The 16311-nt window shown below is 39.9% G+C and overlaps 1 non-coding gene across 1 annotated transcript; it reads right to left on the bottom strand.

Annotated features, from left to right (window-relative positions):
* Positions 1–559: 559 nt before the first annotated feature.
* LOC111557025 lies at positions 560–688 on the bottom strand. Its single transcript, XR_002736765.1, has one exon. It is a non-coding gene; the product is annotated as a small nucleolar RNA SNORA18 (small nucleolar RNA).
* Positions 689–16311: the final 15623 nt, after the last annotated feature.

Raw genomic sequence — 16311 nt, forward strand, 5'->3', positions numbered from 1 at the left:
CCAACAAACCTACAAAGTAAGCATATAATTACTCACTTTAAAATTAAAGAGAGGCATGGGGCGCCTGGGTGGCGCAGTCGGTTAAGCGTCCGACTTCAGCCAGGTCACGATCTCACGGTCCGTGGGTTCGAGCCCCGCGTCGGGCTCTGGGCTGATGGCTCAGAGCCTGGAGCCTGTTTCCGATTCTGTGTCTCCCTCTCTCTCTGCCCCTCCCCCGTTCATGCTCTGTCTCGCTCTGTCCCAAAAATAAATAAAAAACGTTGAAAAAAAAATTTTAAAAAATAAAAATAAAGAGGGGCAGAAAGAATCTAAAAAAAAAAAAAAAATTCCCCACCTGTAATCTTTGGGATCCAATTCCTTTACTTTAAGGCCATATTTAGGGTCAGAGTAGATGAATCTCCCCGGTTTTTAATGTCAGACGCCCTGTAAACATGAATGAGTTCAAATCATATTCACCCCTAAACTATCACACCCAAGAACTATACAGATTGTTGGAACACCCCAATACCTAAGATTTAAAAAATCTGACTATTAGATCTTTCTCAGAGTGTCAGCAGATAGATGTCTTGTAGTTCTTTCCCACAGATCTAACACATAGTTCTGTGAGTAAAGGAAACCACACATCCTCTAGGAGGCGTTTCCAATGATGTAGGTTTACAGAAAAAGCCCCCTCAGGATAGACCTCAACCAAAGTTTAAATTCCAGGTTCCCAAACCACACTTGGCAAACACCAATTCCTGTCCTGGTATAGCTGCCCTCAAAGGCTTTCTGCATGCTCCTTTCATAGAGAAATGTCTAATTCTAAGCTGGCTTTTTCAATTCATTAGCTATATGCCCTTGACCAATTCATTCCATTTCTTGACCAATTTCTTTTTCTGGGAAAACACACACACACACACACACACACACACACACACACACACAATATAACATCAGTATCTTGCATGGCTTTAGAGATGAGCAAATAAGGTAATTAAATGCTCACAACTACCATTTATTGAGCCACTACTAGGTACTAGGCTCTGTACTAGAGATTTTACATATGTTATTTCAGTTAAATAATCCTCACAACAATCCTAAAAGGCAAGAATTAAATAGCCCTGTCACTTACCAGTTGCTCAGGTCAAAAATCTTAGAGTCATTTTTGCATCTTCTCTATTACATTCTATACCAATCTTGGCTCTACCTTCAAAAAAACAGATTCAGACTAATTCTCACCAATTCTATCTCCACCACTCTTCCAGGAGAACTGCAATAGCCTAGTTTGCTACCATGTTTGCTTGGTCCCGTTTCACCTGCTCCCCACCAGCAGTCACAGCAGTCGTGTTAAGAATGTGATGCGCCTGGTGGCTCAGTCAGTTAAGCATCCAATTTCAGTTCAGGTCATGATCTTGCTGCCTTGGGTTCAAGCCTCGCATCGGGCTCTGTGCTGACAGCTCAGAACTTGGATCCTGCTTCAGATTCTGTGTCTCCCTCTCCCTCTCACACTCGGTCTCTCTCTCAAAAATAAATAAAACATTAAAAAAATTTAAAAAAGAAAAAAAAAGAACCTAAGTTAGGTCCATAGTTTACAGGTCAGCCTCTGCTAACATTTGCAGGAACCAGGGCAAGAATTCAAATGAGGGTCCACATACCATATTTAATTTTTTTTAAGTTTTAAATCAAGATAAAAAGTGTTTTTAAAATATTTTTTTGTAAAGAGGTTAGAGTGGAAGAGAGCCAAAGCATACGAGACTCTTAAAAACTGAGAACAAACTGAGGATTGATGGGGGGTGGGAGGGAGGGGAGGTTGGGTGATGGGTATTGAGGAGGGCACATTTTGGGATGAGCACTGGGTGTTGTATGGAAACCAATCTGACAATAAACTTCATATATTGAAAAAAATAAATAAATAAAAATAAATAAAATTTTTTTTCTGTTATCTACTTGATAAATCCATAAAATGGTGAGATCTAAAAATATATGTAAATCAGGGTGCCTGGGTGGGTCAGTGGTTGAGTGTCCTACTTCAGCTTAGGTCATGATCTCATGGTTCATAGGTTCCAGCCCCGCATCAGGCTCTGTGCTGACAGCTCAGAGCCTAGAGCCTGCTTTAGATTCTATGTCTCCTTCTCTCTCTGCCCCTCCCCTGCTCACACTCTGTCTTTCTCTCTCAAAAATAAACATTAAAAAAAAATACATACATATACATATATATACATATATGTAAATCTATGGCCGTTAAAATGACTAAAAGTATAAATCTATGATTAAATGCCTAAAAATTGTCAAAATATCAAAGATTATTCAACTTAATTGTTATTATGAATATTTGGCTGTTTGGATGAATAAGAAGTAAAGATGTGGATAAATTATGAATTATTATGTATTCACTCCATAAGTTTTCTTGTCTTAACTTTAACAAAATTAATCATCATGTCATAATAATCTAGATTTTCACATCATTATGTTCTATTGATAGCAATAATCTAAAGTATTAAAAGGTAATTATATTGAAAGTATATAATATTTGAGTAAACTTACATTAAAAAATTTAATTAATATAAATAAAAAGAACAAAACACTTAAATTTTTGTTCGCAAAAATGCTGTTTTTATCCTGAAATATTCAAAATTATTTACTAAAATTAAAAGGTGTAAGGTTAATTATAGTCATTAATGTCAATATTTTAAATCATTTAAATGAAGCTGAAATCTATTTTTTTGAAAAATTAATTAAATCTATCAAATATTATTATTAAAATGAAACCATTTGTAGATTTGGCTTGAAAGGTCATCTAGTCACCAGTATAAAGACTCAGAATCACTCTATGTTTCATGCTTTTCACTACTATATATAAAAATATAGATACAAATTTAAGAGTAATATGGATTTCTTACTAGTGCAAAATCTTCCTCAGCTACCCCATGCAACTGTGTCCATGAATAGTTTCAGAAGCATATTTTTGAATTTGAGGTGATGCAAGAAAAGAGATGTTTCACACAACTGGGAAATAATTTTGCACTTCATTATGCAAATGTTTTTTGATATCTGAGAGGTAGAACTTATCAAATTAATTTGTCTTTTCTTTTACCTAAAGACTTCATCTAGTCAAATCCTTGCCACACTCCAAATTTGTGTCTATTTACAAAGTCAGCAGCAGTAAAGTTTCACTCAAAACTTTACAGCATTTGGATGCATTGTTGACCTTTTGTTTTGAGGACACAGGGCAAGAGATGTGGGAAAGTGTTCCTCTGGGGCCTGAACAGAGTTAGCTGCAGGAGTGGATGTTTCAAGTTTGGGTTGCTGTGTGTTAACACTGAATGCTGATTCACAAGGAATGGAAGCCAGTGTGCTTGTTAATAAATTGATGCTTTCTGTGATTGTGGCATGTAGGATCTTTTAATGCTCTTGCCTGGGGATAAGGGCAATACTGCCTATAGGTCCCATATGATCTGGCTCCTGGTTATCTCCCCATCCTCTCTTGTCACTCTCGTCCGCTACCATGCCAATTCAATGGGATTTGAACTGCCTTCTTGCAGTTCCTTGATCACAACAGCCGTGTTGAACACCTTCAAGGACTTGCTGTCTCCTCCATCTGAAGTGTCCTTCTTCTAGATATTGATGCAACTCACTCCCTCCATATTCTGTTTCTGTTCAAATGTCATGTTATCGAGGAGGCCTCCCCATGAATCCACTATCTAAAACAGTATTCTTAGCACTTTCTGTTCCTTTACCCTACTTTATTTTCCTCGCCAGACTACTAATCTGACATTAAATATATTACTTATTTCTTTATTTCCTGCTTTTCCCAGTAGAATGTCCTACTTTTATTCACAAAATCCAGTATAGCACATTCTCAATAAATGCTTAGTTATATGGGAAGCACTCAGTAAGTCTTGATTTTTGGGTGTGTGCTCTTCTTGTTTGTTTTTTTGATTTGTTTTGTTTTTGGTTTTTTGCTAGTGGTGGTGGGTTTGGGGGGGTGATTTTTGGCTTTTTGGCTTTGGCTGGGGAGAGATGTTCTCAGATGGGATTCCTTAATCACTGTAAGGAACAACTGGTTCTAGTTTCTCAGAATTGAAAACAGTAGGGATGCACCAGGTGTGGGTCTAACTTATTACCCCCAAACGAAAGAGAGAGAGAGAGAGAGAGAGAGAGAGAGAAAACATAGATGACTAATAACATCTCAAAGTCACGAGAAGAGAGTAAATAACAAAAGCTATTACCTTTAAGAATAGGTGGCTTTTGCAAGTGATCCACACCTCCAGGGGTTATCACTGTTGGATCTTGTTAACTGATTCCCTGCACTTTCCCCTCCTTAGCCACACCCTTTTCTCTTATAAGAAAATTGAGGTCGCCTTCCTTCTACATTCCTTTTTTCCTTTTCCTACCACTTACTGGAGCATCGAGCATATGCCAACCACTGTGCTTAGTGCTTGCCATGTTCTGCTTCATTTAACCTTTACATCCGCCTATAAGCAGCTGCTATTGTTATCCAAATTTTACAGATGAGGAAGATGCCATTCAGAGAGAGAATAACTTCTTTCAAGGCTAGCAAGTATAAAGCCAGCTTTCTAAAACAGTTTTGTTTCTCCCTGAAGTCCATGCTCTTAACTACTATAACTTCTGCCTCCCCAAATTCACTTAGATTCTTCAATTCAACCAATATTCACCAGAACCTTCTAATGGAAGGATGAGGTAGTTGCTATGGAGACACAGGATAAGACATAGTCCATATCCTTAGATCTAAAAGGAAAGGCAAGGGGCGCCTGGGTGGCGCAGTTGGTTAAGCGTCCGACTTCAGCCAGGTCATGATCTCGCGGTCCGTGAGTTCGAGCCCCGTGTCAGGCTCTGGGCTGATGGCTCAGAGCCTGGAGCCTGTTTCTGATTCTGTGTCTCCCTCTCTCTCTGCCCCTCCCCCGTTCATGCTCTGTCTCTCTCTGTCCCAAAAATAAATAAACGTCGAAAAAAAGTTTTTTTAAAAAATAAAAGGAAAAGCAGGATTTTCACATGCCAAACCAAGAACAAAGACTACAATATATGAGTTCTTGGAGACATGAGGGTATGGATAATAAGTGCTCTCGGAAGATGGGGCAGGGCGGGAGGGAAGAGAACATAACAGCAGACTTTAGTAAGGTAAAGAAGTTAAGAGGGGTGAACATTTGAACCTTACCCCCAAAATATGGCAATACAGTAGAATACTCCTCTATGTGCAGAGATACATGTGAGGATGATGTTTTCACTTATTTGTGCATTTATTTACTGCGCAAGATTTACTGATGTCTTATCAGGTGCCTGGAAAACTGCTGGGTTCTTGGCAGACTAAAATAAGTGCTTTGCAGGGGAAAGAGAACAGTGCTTGGCCAGTGAAGAGAACAGATCTGGGCTCAGTGAAGCATGGGAGGCTGCCTTCCTGGCTCCAAAGATCCCATTAGAAAAAAAATGTGTTCAGCATTCTTTCAGCATACTACCCAGAGTATAAGAACATTGTGTCATCAGGAACCACTAAGTGTACCCTGGAGACCATCCATCCAGTACCAGGTCAGATTTCAGAGGTTCTTTTTTGGAACTGCCCTGGTGAGACAAACTACAGTAGTCAAAGGAGCAGGTCTGAATTTTGACCTCAAAACATGAGTTCTGTGTCTCTAGGTGAGTAACTTAACCTTCTTGGAGCCTCCTTTTCCTCAATTATAAAATATAGAAGGTAATTCTCACTTCACAGCGTTGCAGTGAGGATTACATGACATAAGATCTATAAAACTGCTGGCACATAATTGGAGCCCCAAAACTTAATAGTTCCTTTCCCTTCTCCATTTTCCTTAGAAAATAGTTTCTTGCTTTCTGAGCAAGGAAGTGTAAGCAATTGTGGTCTGATTTTTTTCCGAAACTGTAAGTTTCTTGATTTCACCCACCCCTGCTAAGTGATTCCAACCATTTAACTTCCTTTGCAGGGTCTTACCCTCCCTGAGCTCTCTCCAACATACCCCTAGCCCCCAACCCACCCCACTTACCTTCATCTGTCTCCTAGATTCAAAGCTTCAGCTTCCCTACCCAGGGTTAGAATCTGCATCAAGTGTCTTAGACCTATTTGAGCTCATGTAGCAAAATCATTATAAAGGGTGATCCCCTGCTTTCCCCTGTAATAATCAGGCTCCCTCATTGGGATAAATGACTTGGCCATCAGGTTTATAGTTTACCCATTTGGGAACTGGATTATTGCTTCATAAAACTGTGCTACATGGTACTATTATCATTTAATTATATTGCCTAAAGAAAAAAAATAAAGATTGCCTTTTTGAGCACTACTCTCCAGTACTACCCAAGTTTTGTGGGAGCTGACTCCTTCAGCACATTTCCTGTCCTCAAATATCTTTACAGGTAAAAGGTCATTCTGTTTGGCATGCTCTTCTTTGCTGGGCACCTCTCCTCAAAAGAGTAGTTTGGTCTCTTTTTTAACATGCTATTTCAAATCCCCCAGAAAAATGTGCTAGACTTTATGGCAACATTTTCCTTCCCAAAAGCATTATGTGTCTCATGGTCCTATATATATATATATATATATATATATATATATATATATATATATATATATACACACACACACACACACACACTGAGTCCCAACACTCAGTGCTAGAACTGAACTTCCTTGTATGTTACATGATTTTTAAAAAAGCACCTATGGAAATTATTTTTACTGGTAAAATGCCAGTAGTTCCCCCTTAAAGATGCATTCTTTTGGGTTAATTTATTTTGTTTATTACAATTCAATTGCAATGGAAGATGTCTTAGGAAGTGTGGAGTGGGTGGGAGTGCAAAAGAACCAGGATCTGCTTTTAGTTGATTACTGTGGAACCTGGTGGTATTCCCCAGCTCAATATCTCTCCACTATCAATGGATTTGAAGTTTTTGAAAAGCTGTTACCCTGGGAGGATTAATAGAGTTAGTTTCATTTCCATTTTAGTATTAATAAATTTATGTCTGATAGGATCTTTCAAGAGACAATGCAAGTAATGATGATGGGGAAGCAAAGATGAAATGCTTTATGCTCAGCTCCACAAATCCTGCCGTGGTTCGGTGCAACTGTGGGTTATACACCATGGAGCAGTAAGTAAAATGTGGGCCCATTAACTGAGTAAAACTTTAGGGAAGAATGAAGTCAAGAAGGGTTTGAATACCTGGTCACTTCAAGGTGCTTGAAGGAAGAGGAGAGTTTGTATGGATCCAGGGAGAAAGAATAATATTCCAGAAGAGGGAAATGATGTAAGGTGAAATACTAAGAATAAACATGAGCTGTGTCCTGGATGGCTTCCTAACTGGTCTCTTGCCCTCAATCTGGTCTCCACACTGCAGTCATAGTAATCTTTCTAAAACACATATATGATCTTCTCTTGACCCTATTAAAATCCCTCGTCATCTTCTCATTGCACTCAGAAAAAAGTCCCAAATTTCTAGTACATGGACCAGGCCCTGTGCCTGGCACACCCCTCTCTCTAGCCTAATCTTGCACTGTTTTCTCCTCACTCTCTTCTCTCCACTCATAAATGCCAGAAAACAGAATAGCATCTTAATAATGGCTCTCTCGGGGTCATCAGCTTATGGGTAATTTCTGTATTTCTTTTTACTTGTCTTTCAGTTTCTAAATTTTCTACAATGAACCAAGATTATGTTTTTAGTAATAATAGTATTTTTTTTAAAGGGAATGGGAAGTGGCTTAGGAGGCAATTTTGCCAATAATACTGGAAGCTTTCACGAGGGCAAGTAGGATAAAGGCTAACAGAATACAGGAGACACAGAGCTGCAACAATGGAACTGCCTAGAAGTGACAGAAATCAGGGAAGTCCTGGGGGCAGAAGACAAAGTAAGGCAAAACTAAAAGAAAGGTAACATATAACACCTATTCTTCAGAAGAGCATCTGGAAACATAGGGGAGACACAGAGCAGTGGTTTGGGAGGGAGGCAGAGTTTAAGTCCTTTTTTTGTTGTTGTTTTAATTTGATTTGAAGATTCTTTTCCTGTTTAACTTCTTTAAATTAAAAAAAAATTAAGTGTATTTTTATTATTTATTTTGAGAAAGAGAGAGAACACATGCATGCACCTGCTAGTCAGGGCAGGGGGCAGAGAGAGAGAAAGAGAGAGAGAATTCCAAGCAGGCTCAGCACTGTCAGTGACATCCAACTGACTGAGACATCCAAGAGTCCCTGATTTGAAGATTCTTAAATATGGCTGCCCGTTAAGTGAAGTGCTCACCAAGAGCACTCCCTGTCTCTGCCTATATCACATGTGGCTTCTCAGTTGTTGTTTAGGGGATGATCTTCAAAGGTTACAAAATATTTTAAACAAACTTTGTTTTCAACCAAATTCAGCCACGTTCCATTTATTAAATAAATAAATATCTATCTGTAAATGAAACTATCATAAAGATGAAGATGGTTGGGAAAGGTCCATCTATTATCAACAAATGACTCAAGTCTCACTATGTCTAGCCTGCTTTATTATTTGTTGTTTCTCTAATTCCTTTCAGCCTCCGGATCTCTATATTGATACTAATCCACAAAAGTGATTCCCAGTGACCTCTGAAGGCTTTTCAATCCAGCTCACAGAGATTCTATGAGTTAGGGGCTGGATAAATACATATTTGCAAAGAGCATTCCCCACCGGCCACAGAAGTTGGAAAGGGTTATTTAATTACATCACAAAGGGGTGCCTGGGTGGCGCAGTCGGTTAAGCGTCCGACTTCAGCCAGGTCACGATCTCGCGGTCCGTGAGTTCGAGCCCCGCGTCAGGCTCTGGGCTGATGGCTCAGAGCCTGGAGCCTGTTTCCGATTCTGTGTCTCCCTCTCTCTCTGCCCCTCCCCCGTTCATGCTCTGTCTCCCTCTGTCCCAAAAATAAATAAACGTTGAAAAAAAAATTTTTTTTAATTACATCACAAAGAGGCTAAAGAAATAGATGGTTGGTGTCTTCAAGCTACATGAAAACTCCAAGAGCTAGCTATTCCAAATCTTACATTTAGAGCAGGAAGCTGAAGCCATAGGGGGTTAGGATCTGTCCACTGTCCTCCACAAAATGACAGGTGAGCCAGGGTTTGAGAACACAGATATTCAATCTCTCAACCCAATGTTCTTTCTATCGGCCATCATTTTTCTGACAGTGCTCCTGACCAAAACAAACATCTCTCTCCTCACTCTCTAGAATTCCAGAGTTCCTGGAGAAATGGGCCTGATGGAGTTCTCTTTAGTATTATTATTATGGGGCACCTGGGTGGCTCAATTGGTTAAGCATCCACCTCTTGATGTGGGTTCAGGTTATGATCTTGCAGTTTGTGAGTTCAAGCCCCACATCAGGCTCTGCACTGACACTGACAGTGCAGAGCCTGCTTGGGATTCTCTCTCTCTCCCTCTCTCTCTGCTCCTCCCTCACCCCAATATAAATAAATAAACTTTAAAAAATCTTAGAAAAAAAACCTGCCTTGGAAATGATAAACATGGCCACAAGCAGAATACATTCCCAGCATTGTTAGAACCAGAGGCATCCCTTAGTGTTATCTGCCTACGTCCTATGTGATGTATATCAGTGAGACCTCTACACTTAATGGACTAAAATGGAATTACACATTAATTGTTTTTAACAGTCTATTGGGCAGCACAGCTACTTCTATGGTTGGTTGGTTGGTTGGTTGGTTGGTTGGTTGGTTGGTTGGTTTGTCCAGACCCTCAGAGCCAGATCTCATGCTCAGGTACAAACAGCTGGCTGATGGATAGCCATCATGTCCATGTGCCCAAGTGTAGTAAGAAGAGTTTCCTCACTGCAAGTGGCAAAATCCTGCCTGAGGATCCTCCCTAGTTCCTTTCCTTGGCCCCCTACAACTGTTTCTAGGCCCCTCCATAGACCCTCTATATTTGGTCCTGCTTCTTAGGAGCTAGTCTTCTTAACCTCTAGCATCTTCTCTGATGACCAAATGACATCATGAAGTCAGCACAGGCCATAAAACTGCACAACGAACTCCAAGGAAGCAACCCTGAGCTACAGAAGAGCAGAAGATTTGCACATCCTAAGAAGAATGTGATCTGATTTGGAGGGTAGGGGATGTGCCTTGGCTTTGTGCACCTTTTTCTTTTCAATTGGTCTTGTTATGACACAGCCCAGACATTCAGTCACCAAGAAGAGACAGCCTAAAAGTAATGTGATGAAACTGTTGTCTTTTAAAGGGTGAGCAAATGCATTTAACGATTAAGTTACCAAGGCTTTGATGAGAGAGCACCAGGACCTCAAGGGGAATATGGTCTCAAAATCATAAGCAGGACTTCCAATAGGTTAGCCCCATCCCCTGCCACCTTCACCCTTTCTCCTCCATGAATTCAACCAATTCCAAAGCCCATAACCCATGGAATGGAGACTGTGGTTTGGATAAAAGAGTCTGAACACTGGAAAGTTCAAAAGTCAACCTGGGTCAGTCAATTACAATAGACATAAGTGGCATCAAGTCTCCTAAGCATAGTTAAATCTGACTTTGGAGGACCTGCCACCAGGTGCCAGCTCACAGTATATCAGGACAAGTAATCAAAGATCTTTAGTCATGGGGATGGTGACCTTGTACTCCAGATTTATCTGATTTCATGTAGTTCTATTATTTTCAGTAAGTCAGTTGATTCCTAAATTATATCTCATGTGTATGCAAACGTGAACCAGAAACCAGAATAGTATAGTGATCAAGATAACAGATTTGTGAGTCAGAAAGACAAATGTCATTTATAAGCTTTGACTCTGATTAAGTCTCTTAACTTCTCTAAGCTTCATTTTCCTCATCTGTAGAGTAAGATATTCTTGATATTTACCTGACAGGATTGTGGGGAAATTAAAGGAGAAAAATCACATAAAAACTAAAAACAGTATGTACTCAATAAATATCAGGTATCATTATATAAGTAGACATGATTTTATTTTTAAACCTTTATGAGACCTTGATTAAAAATAAATTCACCTGGGTGACCACATGGGTAGCTCAGTCGGTTAAATGTCTGACTTCAGCTCAGGTCATGATCTCATGGATCATGAGTTCAAATCCCGCATCGGGCTCTATGATGACAGCTCAGAGCTTGGAGCCTGCTTTAGATTCTGTGTTTCCCTCTTTCTCTGCCCCTCCCTTGCTCATGCTTGATATCTCTCTCTCTCTCTCAAAAATAAATAAAAACATTAAAAATTTTTAAAAATATAAATTCTCAAATCTAATAACACTTTGACCACAAGATCTAATTTTTGATTTGGAAACTAGTCATAGTAGATAGAGATAACTGGAAGAATCAACATGTAAAATGTAAATTAATCAACAATGCTCTTCTCTATTAAGTACATCATTTCTGTAGGACTCTAAATCTATCCATCAATTGCTTTTCCTCCTTGTAAAAAAAGCAATGCCATAGGGTTTAAAAACAAATCAACAAGGAAAGATAATAACTGAACACAGGTCAGGAGAACTTAACCCAGGTCTTGCTCTGCGATTAGCTGAATAACCTGTCCTTGACATACACTGTGAGATTTGGTGGCCTCTTATATAAGATAAGGTTTTGGGAATGTACCTGAAGGTACTTTCCAGCCCTAAGGTTCCAGCGATCACTCTTTCAGTGATTCAATAAGATTCATAAATTGTAGTAAAGGGTTCTGACATCAGTGATTGACTTCTCCTCTTGGCTGTGCAGAAGGCTACAGGCCAGATGAAAAACAAGTATCCAGACAAACATGGGATGGAGTAAGGCAGCACTGACAAACTCTGCAAGGCGTGCTATTCAATTACCAGGATGGCAGTGTCCTGGGCTGAGTCTATAAGGCAGTAGTTACCTCTGCAGCTAGTCCTCAGTCCCCAGGAATGGGGCCTCCACATACCTATCAAGAAATTACCCATATCCTTCTGGCACATGGAGTGTTGGCAGCAAGGGAAATCCTGGCTCTAATCCAGGCCATGAGGCAAACCTCATCAATATGAGAGTAAGCCCTCAGCTTATCCCAACATCATTGTTCCTAGAAATAAAACTATCATCAGAATGTCTTCAAATGGAGTGCAGCCATGATGCAGTCCTTGAAAGTATGGCAAATAAATGTTTCTCCAGATGCAGTGCTCAACCATGAACCAATAGCAATTATCATTAGTTCATCACAACACCAAGAACCCATATGAAGCCTCAGAAGTCTTTTAAATATCAATGAATTGTATTTGCATCAAGTTTAAAGCCTACTTGTCATAGCTAATACAATTTTAAATTGGGTATAAAATAATATATATACAAACCATATGATATTAGCTATGCTTTTTTTAAGTTTTTTTTTTATTTATTTTTAGAGAGAGATTAAGAACACAGCAAGGAGGAAGAGAGAGAGAGAGAGAGAGAGAGAGAGAGAGAGAGAGAATCCCAAGCAGGCTTCACACTATCAGCACAGAACCCCATGTGGGACTTGAACTCACAAACTGTGAGATCATGACCTGTGCCGAAATTGAGTCAGTTGCTTAACTTCCTGAGCCACCCAGGTGCCCCTAGCTATGCTTTTTAAAACATGATAAAATACTAAGATTATCTCTGGGTGGTAGAATTACAGGTCTTTTTTTTTTTTTACTCTTATATTTTCCAAATATTCTGCAACTGACCTGTATTACTTTTATACTCAGAAAAAAATAAGAGTTTAACAACAACAAAATCACCTTGACTGTTCTTTGACAATGTTTAAGAGAGACTACCAAGCTTGTCCGTTCATTTGGGAGACTAATTTGAATGAATTGAATGCTACATTGAATTTGCTCCTTTGAAATGTCATTCCTATGACAGACAGTTTAAATCAAAGAGTAGTGTAATATTGCCAGAAAAATAGAAAATCAGAAACCCTAAATCCTACTCCTAGTTCTGCTCTCCAACTAGCTTGAGATTGTGACCAAGTGATAGCTTCTCTGGGCCTCAGAGTATGGGACTAGAATCAAATCACCCATGTCCAAATCCTGCCTCTTCTGCCTTCTACCTGTGTGACCTAAGGCCAGCAACTTAATCTCCCTGAGCCTCAGTTGCCAATTCAGAAATTGGGAATAATAATTGTCACTGCTTCCCAGGACCATTGTAAAAATAAAATAAGAGAGTCTATGGAGGCCTTTAGCCTCATGCCAGGCACTCTGGAAGTGCTCAGGGAACACTAGCTGGAATCATTATTATTACCTTTCCTGTCCCAAAGCAGAAGGAAAGCAAACATGTTTTTGAGGGGGGCCTTCTGTGGGAGGAACCATGTCTCTGCTCTTCAGTGCTTTGCCAGAGGCCTAGCCAGTTCTTCCCCACAGAAGCCCAAACTCTCCACAATGACCAAGTTCTTTTTGCCTTCCCTTGACACTCATTTATTTCCCACTCTTCCTCCTAAGCAGCTTCTGAGATCACCAGGTTTCCCTGGGGGACAGGAAGGGGGTAAAAGAAAGCATGTGGTGCCTGCTGACATCCATAGAACATCAAGATGACCCCTCTTACCTTTAAAAGAAATGGTTTGCGTGTGTGGCCCAAGACAAAGGGAGTAATGTTGACTTTTACTTGTTAGACACTATCTCGGATCTCCTGGGTTTGTTTGATGAATTGTTTTGGGTAGATAAAATATCCCTGTTCCCACTCTCCCCGATTCTGCCACTGGGAGCAGATTAACAAAAAATGTGCTCTTCACATCGGAAAATGCAGCCCTACAAAAACAGTTCTTGAGGGAGAAAATTTTTTTTGTCTCTGCTGATAATGTTCCCACGCTTTGTGGACAGCCCATGCTGGCCTGAACTTGGGGTCACCTTCTCTCATTTGGAAGTGTCAGGAGGAACTTAGGGTTGCAGACCCTACACACAGTTTGCAGCTAATGCTTCAACGGATGGAAGACAGGCCCAGGAAATCCATGGGGAATGAAGAAGACCAACCCCTACCCTCTGTGACTTATGAGCCTACAACAGAAAAGGAAGGACGAGAGTGACCTTTGGCTACAGGAAAAAAGAGCTTAGAGAAAAGACAAATAACAGTTGCAAGAGGCTGTATAGACCAGAGGTTAAATGCATCATGGGCTTTGAAGTCCAACAGGCTTCAGTTCCCATTCTTGACACTGCCCCATACTCAGGCAGGCAACTTCGCTGAAGCTTAGCCACACAGGGGAGAGGAAGATTGACCCCATAGGAGTTGTTGTGAGGCCTAAAGGAGTTGATGGAGACCAAGCACCTGGAGGGTGAAACTGGTGGCTTTATTAATAATATGTACATCTTTGATAGAGGTCTTTCTCTAGAATAGGAAGCATTTTCCCATGATAGCAGATAGGGTATAAACAGGGCCATGGAGAACCAACACAATGCTTGCACATGGTTTTCACTCTGTAATTGTAGCTGATATTATATTAAATTATAAAGGCTGGTGGTTATTGAGCAGTACTATGGACCAGGCACCATTCTAGGTGTTTACATGCATCCTCTTATTTGATTCTTAGAGAAATCATTATAATAACAAGTGTTACTATTATTACCCCCATTTTATAGAAAACCAAGACTTATAAAATTGCCCAAGGTCACTCAGATAGTAGATGGTAGAGCTGAAATTACCTATGCACATACATGATCCATTTCATGCATCTTATTGATTGTGGTCACTAAAGACTTTAACTCTTTTCTTTTCTTTTTTTCTTTTCTTTTCTTTTCTTTTCTTTTCTTTTCTTTTCTTTTCTTTTCTTTTCTTTTAATGTTTATTTATTTTTTCAGAGAGAGAGACAGAGCATGAGCAGGGGAGGTACAGAGGGAGAGGGAGACACAAATCTGAAGCAGGCTCCAGGCTCTTATCTGTCATGACAGCACTGAGCCTGATAAGGAGCTCGAACTCACGGACCACGAGATCATGACCTGGGCCAAAGTCAGGTTAAGTTGGCTTAGCCAACTGAGCCACCCAGGCACTCCAGACTTTAACTCTTCTCTATAGAAAGATGTTGGAGTGACCTTTTATCACATATTAGCCCTTCATCTATGACCAGACTCACATCCCACATTTGCACCACGTCTTAGGTTGGGACGCTGTTAGCAGTGGCTGGAAATTATACTGAAAAGTTTCTCCAGCCAAGCCCTCAAAACCTCTTAATCTGTACAAACATTTAATGGTACACCCCCAAAACCCTCACAGATCATCACTCAGTGCCCTCCCCCCCCCCCCTTATAAAAGAGAAAACAAGGTCTGGAAAGGTGAAGTGACTACAACAAAGACATACAGCCAGCTCCTAGCCTAGCCAAGTCTGGAAGAATTCAGCTCTCCATTCTTTGCTACCATTTCATGCTTCATTACCTCTAATATCACAGTCTTCCTTGCAAATTAAATGTGGGCTTTCACCAGGGTTAATGATAACAGTTGTTAGTCCACTTTCTATCCCTCGTTCCCAACACATGTGCCCATGTGACAATAGGGGAGCCTCCACCATAAATCTGACAAGCTGATACCTGCCACCATGCCAATGAGGATGCCCATTTGACAGTATCACAAATCTATCCTAAGTATAAGGCATCCCTCTCCTTCCTCTCACCCATTTCCTGCAGCCCACCCTTGTCTTCTTGCTGCCTTGTTGAGACCATGCTTAGCCAACATGCTAAAGCATAAGTCCATTGTGAACGTTTCTTTTCTCATCTACAAAGACTTTTGTTAATGGGTTCTAGGATGTAAGGAGCATGAAGAGGATGAATGCTCACCCATTCATTTAGTAACTAAATAAATATTTATTGAGCACCTATTATGCAACAGGCATTGGACCTGAGTGCTGGAGTATAGTAAACAACCAGACGTGATCCCAGATCAGAAACTACAGCCCAGAGGGTGACACAAATATAAAATAGGCAACCACATCAACAAACAAAATGATAATATGCAATGAAGGACAACAAATAAGGTGCAGTGGAGAGAATAATAGAAGAAGCTCAGCTAGGAGCAAGGACTCAGGACAAGGCCTCTCTGAGGAGGCAATCTCTGAGTACATGCCCAGGGAATACTTGAGCTCTCCATGAGAACATCAGAGACTTCTCTCATAATTCTGTCCCTAGCCACCCTTCCAGGTTTTCAGCTTGTCTCAAATCATGTTTAATATTTTTTAATTGTAAAAATAAGATGTATTCATTGTAGAACATTTAAAAAAATCAAAAAAATATAAAAGAAGAAAAATTGTTCACAAACTCATACTTCCATTAGTGCTATATATATATATATACATATATATACACATATATATATGTGTATATATATATATATATATATATATATATATATACCATTATAAAAAAGAAACTTTCATTATATGGACATGGTAAAAAAAAA

This window comes from Felis catus, chromosome A1 (assembly GCF_018350175.1).
Source record: "Felis catus isolate Fca126 chromosome A1, F.catus_Fca126_mat1.0, whole genome shotgun sequence".
NCBI classification, from domain to species: Eukaryota; Metazoa; Chordata; class Mammalia; order Carnivora; family Felidae; genus Felis; species Felis catus.